This window comes from Macaca mulatta, chromosome X, assembly GCF_049350105.2.
Source record: "Macaca mulatta isolate MMU2019108-1 chromosome X, T2T-MMU8v2.0, whole genome shotgun sequence".
NCBI classification, from domain to species: domain Eukaryota; kingdom Metazoa; phylum Chordata; class Mammalia; order Primates; family Cercopithecidae; genus Macaca; species Macaca mulatta.
Genome location: NC_133426.1, coordinates 143,133,913 through 143,146,959, shown reverse-complemented (window position 1 = coordinate 143,146,959; position 13,047 = coordinate 143,133,913). Strand labels below are relative to the sequence as shown.

The 13,047-nt window shown below is 38.9% G+C and overlaps 1 protein-coding gene and 1 long non-coding RNA gene across 3 annotated transcripts in view; one reads left to right on the top strand and one right to left on the bottom strand.

Moving 5' to 3' along the window:
- RBMX (RNA binding motif protein X-linked) overlaps positions 1–13,047 on the top strand; it is a 96,456-nt gene that overhangs the window by 77,284 nt on the left and 6,125 nt on the right. The window contains exons 13-14 of one of the 2 annotated variants that reach the window (XR_013413069.1): positions 9,566–9,687; positions 10,549–10,743. The gene's annotated coding sequence lies outside the window, so the exon portion shown is untranslated. Of the gene's footprint in view, positions 1–9,565; positions 9,688–10,548; positions 10,744–13,047 lie in introns of those variants that run through there. The other variant, XR_013413068.1, reaches the window with a different exon arrangement.
- On the bottom strand, positions 2,602–6,960 carry LOC144338741 (uncharacterized). The gene is made up of 2 exons (XR_013413089.1): positions 6,894–6,960; positions 2,602–2,997 (listed from the first exon to the last, which is right to left on the bottom strand). It is a non-coding gene; the product is annotated as an uncharacterized LOC144338741 (long non-coding RNA).

Here is a 13,047-nt window from a genome sequence, read left to right as displayed (position 1 = left end):
TAAAGTGTACAATTCAGATTTTTAGTATACTCACAGACATGTGCCAGCATCGCTGCAATCAACTTTAGAAACCCTGTACCAAATAACATCCTATGAAGAAACCCTGAAAGAAATTCCTCATTCTCCCCTCCCCCTGAGCCCCTGGCAACCTCTAATCTACTTCCTATCTCTATGGATTTGCCTGTTCCAGATAATAAATAAAAATGGAGTCATACAGTGTGTGATCTTTTGTGTCTGTCTTTTTAATATAATGCTTTAAAGGTTCATTCATGATGTAGCCTGTATTGGTACTTCATTCATTTTTATGAGTAAGTAATATTCCATTATAATGATAGTGACTGGAAGCAGCCAAATGCCTAGGCAGATAGAGGTGGGTCCCTGGTGAAACCCCACCTTCAAACCCAAAACAGCCTGAAACCCAGGGCCCAGAGTGAGAACTTCTATTCCTGTTTGCCTGCTCTCTCCTGATTGGTTCTTTCTGAATAATGCCTTTTAACCAATTGAATGTTGCCTTTTCCAATACTACCTAGGGCCCACCCTGCGCACGTCCTCTACCTAAAAAGACCCCAGACACGGTCAGTAGAGAGAAAGAGATGGCCTGACTTCAGGGAAGAGACCTCCTGACTTCAGGGAAGATGACCTGCCCTTCCCATTCCCTTTCCAGCTCTCTTCTCTGCTGAGAGCCATTTTAATTGCTCAGTAAAATTCTCTACCTTCACCATCCTTCAGTTGTCGGCGTGACCTCAGACGTGCACCACCACACCCGGCTATTTTTTTGTATTTTTAATAGAGACATGGTTTCACTATGTTGCTTAGGTTGGTCTCGAACTCCTGATCTCAAGTGATCCGCCCTCCTCAGCCTCCCAAAGTGCTGGGATTACAGGTGTCAGCCACTGTGCCCAGCTGACATTTGATATTTGACAAAAGTACCAGAACAATTCAATGAGAAAAGATAGCCTTTTCAACAAATGGCAATGGAACAATTGAAGATCCATTTACAAAAAAAGAACCTCAAACTAAACTTCACATCTTATGCAAAAATTGATTAAAAATGTATCTCTGACCTAAATGTAAAACATAAAAAGCATAGGAGAGAATTCTTTTTTTTTTTTGAAACGGAGTCTCACTCTGTCACCCAGGCTGGAGTGCAGTGGCACGATCTCGGCTCACTGCAAGCTCCGCCTCCCGGGTTCACGCCATTCTCATAGGAGAGAATTCTTAGGATTTAGGACAAGGCAGAGTTTTTAGACTAGACACCAAACATATGGTCAATAAAAGCAAAAACTGACAAATTGGACCTCATAAAAATTAAAAACTTCCTCAGCAAAAGCCTGTGTGGAGAGGATGAAAAGACAAGCTACAGACTGGCAGACTGGGAGAAAATATTTGCAAACCCCATATCTGACAAAGGACTAGTATCAAAATTTCATGAAGAACTCTCAAAACTCAACAGTAAGAAAACAATCCAACTAGAAAATGAGCAAAATATATAAACAGACATTTCACTGAAGAGGATATCCAGATGGCAAATAAGCACATGAAAAGATGTTCAATATCATTAGCCATCAGGTAAATGGAAGTTAGAATTATAATGAGATATCACACATGTATCAAAATGGCTAAAGTAAAAAATAGTGAGAACACCAAATGCTGGCCAGAATTTGGAAAAACTGATCACTTGTATGTTGTTGATGGGAATGTAAAATTATACAATCACATTGGAAGTAAATTTGATGGTTTCTTACAAACCTAAACATGCAGCTATCACACAGCCTACCAATTTCACATTTGGGCATTTATCTCAGAGAAATAGAAACTTAGGCGTACACAAAAACCCATACACAAATGTTTGTACTTACTTATTCATAATAACCAAAAGCTGAAAGCAACCCGTATATCCTTTCATGGGTGAATAGTTCAATTAACTGGTACATCCATGATGGAATACTACTAACCAATAAAAATGAATGAACTATTGACACATGCCTTTTCAACAATCATGTGGCCTTCTCAATATCCAGCTAATGAACTTCCTTTGTAATTAACCATCCAGAGTCATCTCCTCTTGCTTGCAGCTAAGAAAACTGATTGATACAAAGAGAAATAAATGTAAGAGGAAACTACAAGAAACAAGAAGTAGAAGTCAGTGAATGCCTTGTTAAGGTTTATAGTTGCCTAAATAACCAAAGCCAAAAAATGATACCATAGATAAAACTAACAGTCAGGTGATAGGCTGAGAGAAGATCTTTTCAATGTATAAAATTGGCAAAAACTTAATATTCAAAATTTAAAAGGAATTCTTCAAAAACTACCTGAAAAGACTGGCAACACCATAGAAAAATGGGCACAAGGCCAGGTGCAGTGGCTCATTCCTGTAATCCCAGCATTTTGGGAGTCTGAGATGGGTGGATCACTTGAGGTCAGGAGTTTGAGACCAGCCTGGCCAACATGGCAAAAACTCGTCTCTACTAAAAATACAAAAATTAGCTGGGTGTGGTGGTGGATGCTTATAATCCCAGCTACTCAGGAGGCTGAGGCCAGGAGAATCACGTGAACCTAGGAGGCAGAGGTTGCAGTGAGCTGAGATCACGCCACTGCACTCCAGCCTGTGTCACAGTGCAATACTTTGTCCCAATAAAAAGAAAGAAAAATGGGCAAAGCACTTGAATAAGCAAATCACGTAAGGGGAAACCAAAATGACTAAACGTGTATGAAGAGATGCTCTACCTCACAAGTAATCAGAGAAATGCAAATGAAAACAACAATGAGATATAAGTCTGGACCCATCACATTGTCAAAAGTAAGTTTAATGATCAAGTGGTTGTGAAAATATGAGAGGATGAGAGCAAATCCTTGGATTCTGCTAGTGTGAGGTTAAACCTGTGCAGCCATTCTGATGAGCAATCTGGCAGTGCCTAGTGAAATTAAGAATGTGTGCAACCCAGAGCAATTCGACAGGGGAAAGGAAAGTCAGTTTAATGGAGGGTACTTGAAAAACTGCATATTTATATGGAAGTTAAACTAGATCTTTGACCTCCCTACTCAATACAATACACAAAATAAATTTGAGAGAGATTACACACTTAAAGGAAAAACTAAAGCTATAATGCTCTGGAAGAAAACTGGAGAATTTTCTTTCTTTTCTTTTCTTTTCTTTTCTTTTCTTTTCTTTTCTTTCTTTTCTTTCTTTCTTCTTTCTTTTTTTTTTGAGACAGAGTCTCACTCTGTTGCCCAGGCTGGAGTGCAGTGGCAAGATCTCGGCTCACTGCAACCTCCACCTACTGGGTTTAAGCAATTCTCCTGCCTCAGCCTCCCGCATAGCTGGGATTACAGGTATGTGCCACCACACCTGGCTAATTTTTATATTTTGGATAGAGACGAGGTTTCACCATGTTGGCCAGGCTTTTCTCAAACTCCTGACCTCAAGTGATCCACCCACCTCAGCCTCCCAAAGTGTTGGGATTACAGGCGTGAGCCATCACACAAGGCCGAAAACGGAAGAATTTCTGTATGACCTTGGGATAGTCAATGACTACTTAGAGGACACACGATACACTAATTGCAAAGAAAAATAATGGATAAATTGGACTTCATCAAAATGGAAAAATGAATGCTCATGAAAAGATACCTTAAATAAGCAAGGCAAACACTGGGAGAAATATATGTTTTTTAATTTTAGTTTTTAATTTTTGTGGGTACATAGTTGGTATATATATTTGTGAGTTACCTGAGATATTTTGATACAGGCATGCAACACATGTTAATCACATCAGGGTAAACAGGATATTCATCACCTCAAATATTTATCATTTGTGTTTCAAATAATCCAATTATACTTTTAAAGTTATTATTATTTTGAGACAGGATCTCACTCTGTCGCCCAGGCTGTAGTGCAGTGGTGTGATCATGGTTCACGGCAGCCTTGACCTCCTGGGTCCAAGCGATCCTCCCACCTCAGCCTCTCAAGTAGCTGAGGCTACAGGCGTGTGCTATTACACCCAGCTAAATTTTATTTTTGTAGAGACAGGGTCTCCCTATGCCCAGACTGGTCTTGAACTCCTGGGCTAAAGCACTCCTCCCACCTTGGCCTCCCAATGTGCTGAGATTACAGGCATAAGCCACTGCACCAAGCCTCTTTTAGTTATTTTAAAGTGAACTATTAAATTATTTTTTACTATAGTCATTCTGTTGTGCTAGCAAATACTAGGTCTTATTCATTCTTTCAAACTATTTTTCTGTATTCATTAACCATCTCCCCTTCCCCCTCCAACTCCTGTCCTAGCCTTTGGTAACTATCCTACTCTCTATCTCCATGAGTTCAATTATCTTAATATTTAGCTCACTGGGGAAATATCTACACTACAATGCACCTGACAAAAGTTTTGTATTCAAAATGGATGAAGAACTCCTAACTCAATAATATCAACAGAAACCAACTTTTAAAAAAGGGCAAAGCATTTAAACGCATTTCTGAAAGAAGATATGTGAATGGCCAATAAACACATGAAAAGGTGCTCGACGTTGTTAGCCAACAGAGAGATTACAATTACAACTACTATGAAATATCACTACACACAAGAATAGCTAAAAGCCAAAAGAATGATAACACCAAATGTTGGCAAAGATGTAAAACAACTGAAATTTTCATATATGCCAATAGGAGTATAAAATGATACAATCACTTAGGAAAACTGTTTGACAGTTTCTTAAAAAGTTAGACATGTATATATTTTACAGCACAGCAATCCTACTTCTAGGTATGTATTTCATAGAAATGAAAGCTTAAGTTTACAAAAAGTCTTGTATAAGGACAATCATAGCAGCTTTATTCATAAGAGCCCCAAGCTAGAAACAGAGCAGATGTCCCTCACCAGAAGAATATATAAACTATGGTATATTCATACAGTCAAATACTACTCACCGATAAAAATGAATAACTACTGATGTATGCAACATGGATGAATTTCAAAACTATCAGGTTGAATGAAAGAGGTCAGGTAAAAAGAAGTACATACTATAAATTCCCATTTATCTGATGTTATGGAATAGGAAAGACTAACCTATAGTGATAGAAATCAGATCAGTGGTTACTTCAGTCAGGAGGACATGGGATTAATTGGGACAGGGCATGAAGGAACTCTCTGGGGTGATGGAAAAGTGCATATCTTGATTTGAGTTACCTGAGTGAGTGCATTTGTAAAAACTGGTTGAACTGTACTTTCAGATCTGTGAATTCTGCTAAATGTAAATTATATTTCATTTTTTTCAAATACAAATATAAAACCTGCTGTTAGAATACACCTCAACCTCACAGTAGTGGTTATCTGGGTAAAGGAAGAAAGTAGAAGGAGCTAAAGTGAATGCCTTATCTGTACTCATAACTTGAAATGAAGAAAGAGAGAGAGTGTGTGTGTGAAAGGGAGAAAGAATGCATGTCCCATGAACTTGCTCTAGTATTCCTCCTAATTTTTTTTTTTTTTTTTTTTTTTTTGAGACACGGTCTTGGTATGTCGTCGAGGCTGGAGTGCAGTGGCGTGATCTCGGCTCATTGCAACTTCCTCCTCCCAGGTTCAAGAGAATCACTTGCCTCAGCCTCCTGAGTAGCTGAGATTACAGGTGTACACCATCATGCCTGGCTAATTTTTTTGTAATTTTAGTAGAGATGGGTTTCACCATATTGGCCAGGATGGTCTCTATCTCCTGACCTCGTGATCCACCCACCTCGGCCTTCCAAAGTGCTGGGATTATAGGCGTGAGCCACCGCACCTGGCTTTTATTTTTTTAATTAAAGGATAACTTGCATACTGTAAATCTTAATGAATTTTTACATATAAATAGACTTGTGTACTCATCACCCAGAATACTGCCATCAACACAGACAGTGCCTCATGCCCCTCCACAGTCTATACCATCTACCAGAAAGAATCACTATTCTGATTTGTATCATTGTAGATTAGTTTTACCAGTTTTTGAACTATATCTGCGTGGAATTATACAGTATTTACTCTTTTATGTCTGTCCTCTTTTGTTCAAAATTATATCCATGAGATTAATCCATGTTGTTGGTCATATCAGCAGTTCATAACTATTAACATTTTGATGTATGTCTTTTCAGAAATTTTTCTATACACACTCAGACACTAAAATAGTGTCTATGTTATGACCTTTTTCTCTTTTTCATGTCATACAGGAATGTATCATCTTACAATTGTTTTGTTTGGGTTAAAAATTCAATACATTCTTACTGTATAAAATGAAATGCTACTGAAATACATAATTTAAAAAGAAAAAGTCTCCCACAATTTCCTAATACACCCACAATAGCACTAACATAGAGGAGGTCATGGACATTTTGGCATTTATCATTCATTCAACAAGCTTTTATTGAATGCCTTTTATGTGCTAGGCATTTTTTGACACTGAGGGTATAGCAGTAAACAAAACAAAGCCCTAGCTATCATGAAACTTACTTTATAGTGGGAGCTACTAACAAATAAACAATTAAATATGTAATGTAATATCAGGTTAGTGATAAATGCTATAATGATGTTAAAAAAAGAGAGAAGGAGTGATGGTGGATTTTCAATAGTATGGTCAAAAAGAAGGCTTTTGGAAGAAATAATATTTTATGAACAGAAAGAAAAGCAAGTGCAGGACAGGTGTGGTGGCTCACACCTGTAATCCCAGCACTTTGGGAGGCCAAGGCGAGCAGATTACCTGAGGTTGGGAGTTCGAGACCAGTCTGGCCAACATGGTGAAACCCCGTCTCTACTAAAAATACACAAAAATTAGCCAGGTGTGGTGAGAACCTGTAATCCCAGCTACTCGGGAGGCTGAGGCAGAATTGCTTGAGCCTGAGAGGCAGAGGTTACAGTGACCTGAAATTGTGCCACTACACTCCAGCCTAGGCGACAGAGCAAGATTATGTCTCAAAAAAAAAAAAAAAAAAGGAAAGAAAGTGCAAAGGCCCTGAGGTTGGGACCTGCATGCATGCAAGGAGGCCAGTGGGTCTGGAACAGACCAACCAAAGAGAACTGTAGTAGAAAATAGGGTTTGACATTCTGGACATAGGAAAGGGCAAAGATTTCACGATGAAGATACCAAAAGCAATTGCAACAAAAGCAAAAACTGACAAATGGGATCTAATTAAACTAAAGAGCTTCTGCACAGCAAAAGAAACTATCAACAGAGTAAACAGACAACCTACAGAATGGGAGAACATTTTTGCAAACTGTGCATCTGACAAAGGTCTAATATCCAGCATCTATAAAGAACTTAAACAAATTTACAAGGAAAAAACAACCTCATTTAAAAGTGGGCAAAGTACATGAACAGACACTTTTCAAAAGAAGACATACATGCGGCCAAGAAACACATGAAAATAACCTCAACATCACTTATGATTAGGGAAATGCAAATGAACACCACAATGAGATATCATCTCACACCACTCAGAATGGCTATTATTAAAAAGCCAAAAATAACAGATGCTGACGAGGTTGCAGAGAAAAGGAAGTGCTTATACACTGTTGGTGGGAGTGTAAATTAGTTCAGCCATTATGGAAAGCAGTGTGATAATTCCTCAAAGAGCTAAAACCAGAACTACCATTCAACCCAGCAAACCCATTACTGGTAGGTACCCGAAGGAATAGAAATCATTCTGTCATACAGACACATGCACGTGTATGTTCACTGTAGCACTATTCACAATAGCAAAGACATGGAATCAATCTAAACATCCATGAATGACAGATTGGATAAAGAAAATGTGGTACATAGACACCATGGAATACTATGCAGCCATGAAAAGGAACAAGATCAAGTCCTTTGCAGGAGCATGGATGGAGCTGGATGTCATCATCTTATGAAACTAATGCAGAAACAGAAAACCAATACTGCATGTTTACATTTATAAGTGGGCGCTAAATGGTGAGAACACGTGGAGACATGGAGAGGAACAACAGATACTGGGGCCTAGTTGAGAATGGAGAGCAGGAGGAGGGAGAGGATCAGAAAAAAATAACTAATAGGCACTAAGCTTAATATCAGGGTGATGAAATAATCTGTACAACAAACCCCCATGACACGAGCTTAACTATATAACAAACCTGCACATGTACCCTTGAACTTAAAATAAAGGTTGAAAAAAAAAAAAAAAGAAAAGAAAACTTGAAAGTAGGCAAGGGTCAGATATTGTAGGGCCTAGTAGTTTATCTAAGTCCTTTGAATTTTATTCTAAATATGATGGATCTATTCTAAATATGATGGAAAGTTCCATATTCTAAATATGATGGAGAGTTGAGAGCAGGTGAAGGAGATTACCTCATCTGTGTTTTGAAAGAATTATTCTGGCTCCTGTGTAGAGAATAGACTGCATAAAGGAAAGAATAGAACTGGGTACCCCAGGTGAGGAGTTATTGGCAGTGATCCCGGTGAGAGACAATGTGGCTTAGGCCAGGGTAGCAGCAGGGGAGGAAGTGAGAGGAGCATTGGTTCTGGACTTGTGTAGAACTGACAGGACTTGTTAGTTGCCCTGATACAAAGTGTAAGGAAGAGGATACAAAGTAAGAGGAAGTGAAGCACAACTCCAAGGTTTTTAGACTTGATGATTTCAGTATTCACATGGATCAATCAAACCTCCTTGCCTCCCAGTTCCTTTAGGAAGAACTGGCTTGATGCATGCATTGGGCGAAAAGGTTAGGTGCCCAATTTGGGTCCTATTGAGTTTGAGATTAGATCATCCAAATGGAGATAGTGAGTAGGCAATGGAAATATGAGTCTAGAGTTCAAAGTAGAGGTCAGGGCTGGGGATTTACTGCCATGAAGCTGGATGAAATCACCCAGGGAGTAAATGGAGATAGAAAACTGAAGCTGCCCAGGGCCTGAGTCCTAGAGCACTCCCATATTTAATAACCTGAAAGAAGAGGAGAAACTGGCAAAAGAGACAAACAGAAACCAAGGAGGCCAAAGGAAAACTGTGTGGAGTCATGGAAGCCAAATGAAAAATCTGTTTCAAACAGAACCACTGCTATGCCATATTATTCCTGTGTGAAAATAAAACAATACAAACCAAAAGCCCTATCTCTTCCTCAAGTAGAAGAAAATAATTAATATTCTATTTATTTCCAGTAAGAGTGGTTACAAAACCCACATACTCATTTTGTATAAATTGTACAAATCAAATATTGAACACAAAAGTATAGACAATCCCAAAATTTAATCACAATTAGCAACTCGAAGCCACCAGGATATAATAATTTATTATAAAATAATTTCACATCTTGCTTTTATCAAAACAAAATTCTTTATGGCGGTTTCAATGCTTGCTTGCTTGCTTGTCACTATACATGACAGTCTTTCTTTTAACACTGTACATATTAAGTAGTTCTTAATAAATTTTAATTTTGGGAAGCTACATTCTTTAATGGTGGTCATTGTTGACAAAATTAATATATCCTGAGAGCTCATGAGCTATTTGGAAATGTACTGATAAATTATTGCTGCAAATATGTTGCAGCACTTCAACAAGAGTCTTAATCGTTTTTTTTATTTTTTATTTTTTAAGACAGAGTCTTGCTGTGTCACCCAGGCTGGAGTGCAGTGGCACGAACAGGGCTCACCACAGCCTCAACCTCCTGGGCTCAAGCAATCCTCCCACCTCAGTCCCCCAAGCAGCTGAGACCACAGGTATGTGCCATCACATCTGGCTGATTTTTAATTTTTCGGTTTGTAGAGGCAGGGTCTCCCTATGTTGCCCAGGCTTGTGTCAAACTCCTGGGTTTAAGTGAGCCTCCTGCCTCGGCCTCCTAAAGTACTGGGATTACAGGCACAAGTCACGTCTGGCCTAGAGTCTTACTAGATTTTAGTAATCAACTTTTTAGTTCCAGATTTTAGTTCCTCACACATTAAAAATCATCAGTATCACTCTCCATATATATTTTCATCAGTCATTTCAATTGTAAAATTTTTGTAGATGTATTTGTTAATTTTATTATTGGTTTATGTTTATATTATTATTTTATAATAATTAAGTTTTATATGTTTTTTAGAACACTGTAAAGGTAATTATACTTGGCTGAATAATGGTCCCCCAAAGACATCAGTTCCTAATTCCTGGAACCTGTAAATGTAACTTTATTTGGGAAGCAGATTTTTGCAGATGTAATTAAGTTGAGGATTTTTTTTTCCCCCCCGAGAGAGGGTCTTGCTCTGTTGCTCAGGCTGGAGTGCAGTGGCACAATCTCAGCTCACTGCAACCTCCACGTCCTGGGCTCAGGTGATTCTCCCACCTCAACCTCCCGAGTAGCTGGGACCACAGGTGCCTGCCACCTTGCCTGGCTAATTTTTTGTATTTTTGGTAGAGACAGGGTTTCACCATGTTGCCCAGACTGGTTTTGAACTCCAGCAGTCTGCCTGCCTTCACCTCCCAAAGTGCTGGGATTACAAGCATGAGGCACCATGCCCAGCCCAAGTTGAGGATCTTGGGCTTAGGAGGTTATCCTGGATTGTCCAAGTGGGACATAATGCCATCACAAGTGTCTTTATAAGGAAGAGGCGGTGGGGAGACTACAGACACACGGAGGAGGTACTGTGAAGACAGACACAGATTGTGGCTACAAGCCAAGGAATGCCAGCAGCCACCAGAAGCTGGAAGAAGCAAGGAATGGATTCTTTCCTGAAATCTCTGAAGGAAGCATGGCCCTACTGACAGCTTGATTTCAGACTTCTGGCTTCCAGGAGACTGTGAGTGAATACATTTCTGTTGTTTTAAGCCACTGAATTTGTGGTAACTTGTTATAGCAGTCATAGGAAATGAATACAGCCATTATGATCTTTATTTTAAATTTTTCCTTTAAATATGACATTTTATTTACTTATCTATTTCAATTTGAAAGCACGTACTGTTTGTTAACTGACCAGATTAAAAAAATAATCACAGTAGACGCCTTAGTTCATTCTTCTAAGAAGCCTGCTGATCTGGTCCTCCCTGTTGCCAGCATCTCCACCTTCTACAAAATGGGAGGTCTTTTTCTTCATTCCACCTCGTGGAGAGGATAATTTGAAGGGCCACATGAAGTTATTTGTTTCTTTGAAGCATTTTTCCAACAGTATAGATCTCATTAACAAGATCATCCCTGCAGATGATACTGTATTTACCAAGAGATCGAGCAATCAAAGTGTTATCTGTCAAGGCAACTCATTTCATTTCTTTTTTTGAAACCCCAAGCATCAGTTTATAAAAGGAGCTTTTGTCTTTTTTGTTTTTTAATTTTGTGCCACATTTTATTTTTATTTATTTATTTATTTTTATTATACTCTAAGTTCTAGGGTACATGTGTACAACGTGCAGGTTTGTTACATATGTATACACGTGCCATGTTGGTGTGCTGCACCCATTAACTTGTCATTTACATTAGGTATATCTCCTAATGTATATCTGCTATCCCTTCCCCCTCCCCCTCCCCACAATAGGCCCCAGTGTGTGATGTTCCCCTTCCTGTGTCCAAGTGATCTCATTGTTCAATTCCCACCTATGAGTGAGAACATGTGGTGTTTGGTTTTCTGTTCTTGCGATAGTTTGCTGAGAATGATGGTTTCCAGCTGCATCCATGTCCCTACAAAGGACACGAACTCATCCTTTTTTATGGCTGCATAGTATTCCATGGTGTATATGTGCCACATTTTCGTAATCCAGTCTCTCACTGATGGACATTTGGGTTGATTCCAAGTCTTTGCTATCCTGAATAGTGCTGCAATAAACATACGTGTGCATGTGTCTTTATAGCAGCATGACTTATACCTCTGGGTATATACCCAGTAATGGGATGGCGGGGTCAAATGGTATTTCTAGTTCTAGATCCTTGAGGAATGGCCATACTGTTTTCCACAATGGTTGAACTAGTTTACAGTCCCACCAACAGTGTAAAAGTGTTCCTATTTCTCCACATCCTCTCCAGCACCTGTTGTTTCCTGACTTTTTAATGATTGCCATTCTAACTGGTGTGAGATGGTATCTCATTGTGGTTTTGATTTGCATTTCTCTGATGGCCAGTGATGATGAGCATTTTTTCATGTGTCTGTTGGCTGTATGAATGTCTTCTTTTGAGAAGTGTCTGTTCATATCCTTTGCCCACTTTTTGGTGGGGTTGTTTGTTTTTTTCTTGTAAATTTGTTTGAGTTCTTTGTAGGTTCTGGATATTAGCCCTTTGTCAGATGAGTAGATTGCAAAAATTTTCTCCCATTCTGTAGGTTGCCTGTTCACTCTGATGGTAGTTTCTTTTGCTGTGCAGGTGCTCTTTAGTTTAACTAGATCCCATTTATCAGTTTTGGCTTTTGTTGCCATTGCTTTTGGTGTTTTAGACATGAAGTCCTTGCCCATGCCTATGTCCTGAATGGTATACCCTAGGTTTTCTTCTAGGGTTTTTATGGTTTTAGCTCTAACATTTAAGTCTCTAATCCATCTTGAATTAATTTACGTATAAAGAGTAAGGAAAGGATCCAGTTTCAGCTTTCTACTTATGGCTAGCCAAATTTTCCCAGCACCATTTATTAAACAGGGAATCCTTTCCCCATTTCTTGTTTTTGTCAGGTTTGTCAAAGATCATATGGCTGTAGATGTGTGGTATTATTTCTGAGGGCTCTGTTCTGTTCCATTGGTCTATATCTCTGTTTTGGTACCAGTACCATGCTGTTTTGGTTACTGTAGCCTTGTAGTATAGTTTGAAGTCAGGTAGTGTGATGCCTCCAGGTTTGTTCTTTTGGCTTAGGATTGTCTTGGCAATGCGGGCTCTTTTTTGGTTCCATATGAACTTTAAAGCAGTTTTTTTCCAATTCTGTGAAGAAAGTCATTGGTAGCTTAATGGGGATGGCATTGAATCTATAAATTACCTTGGGCAGTATGGCCATTTTCATGATATTGATTTTTCCTATTCATGAGCATGGTATGTTCTTCCATTTGTTTGCGTCCTCTTTTATTTCACTGAGCAGTGGTTTGTAGTTCTGCTTGAAGAGGTCCTTCATATCCCTGGTAAGTTGGATTCCTAGGTA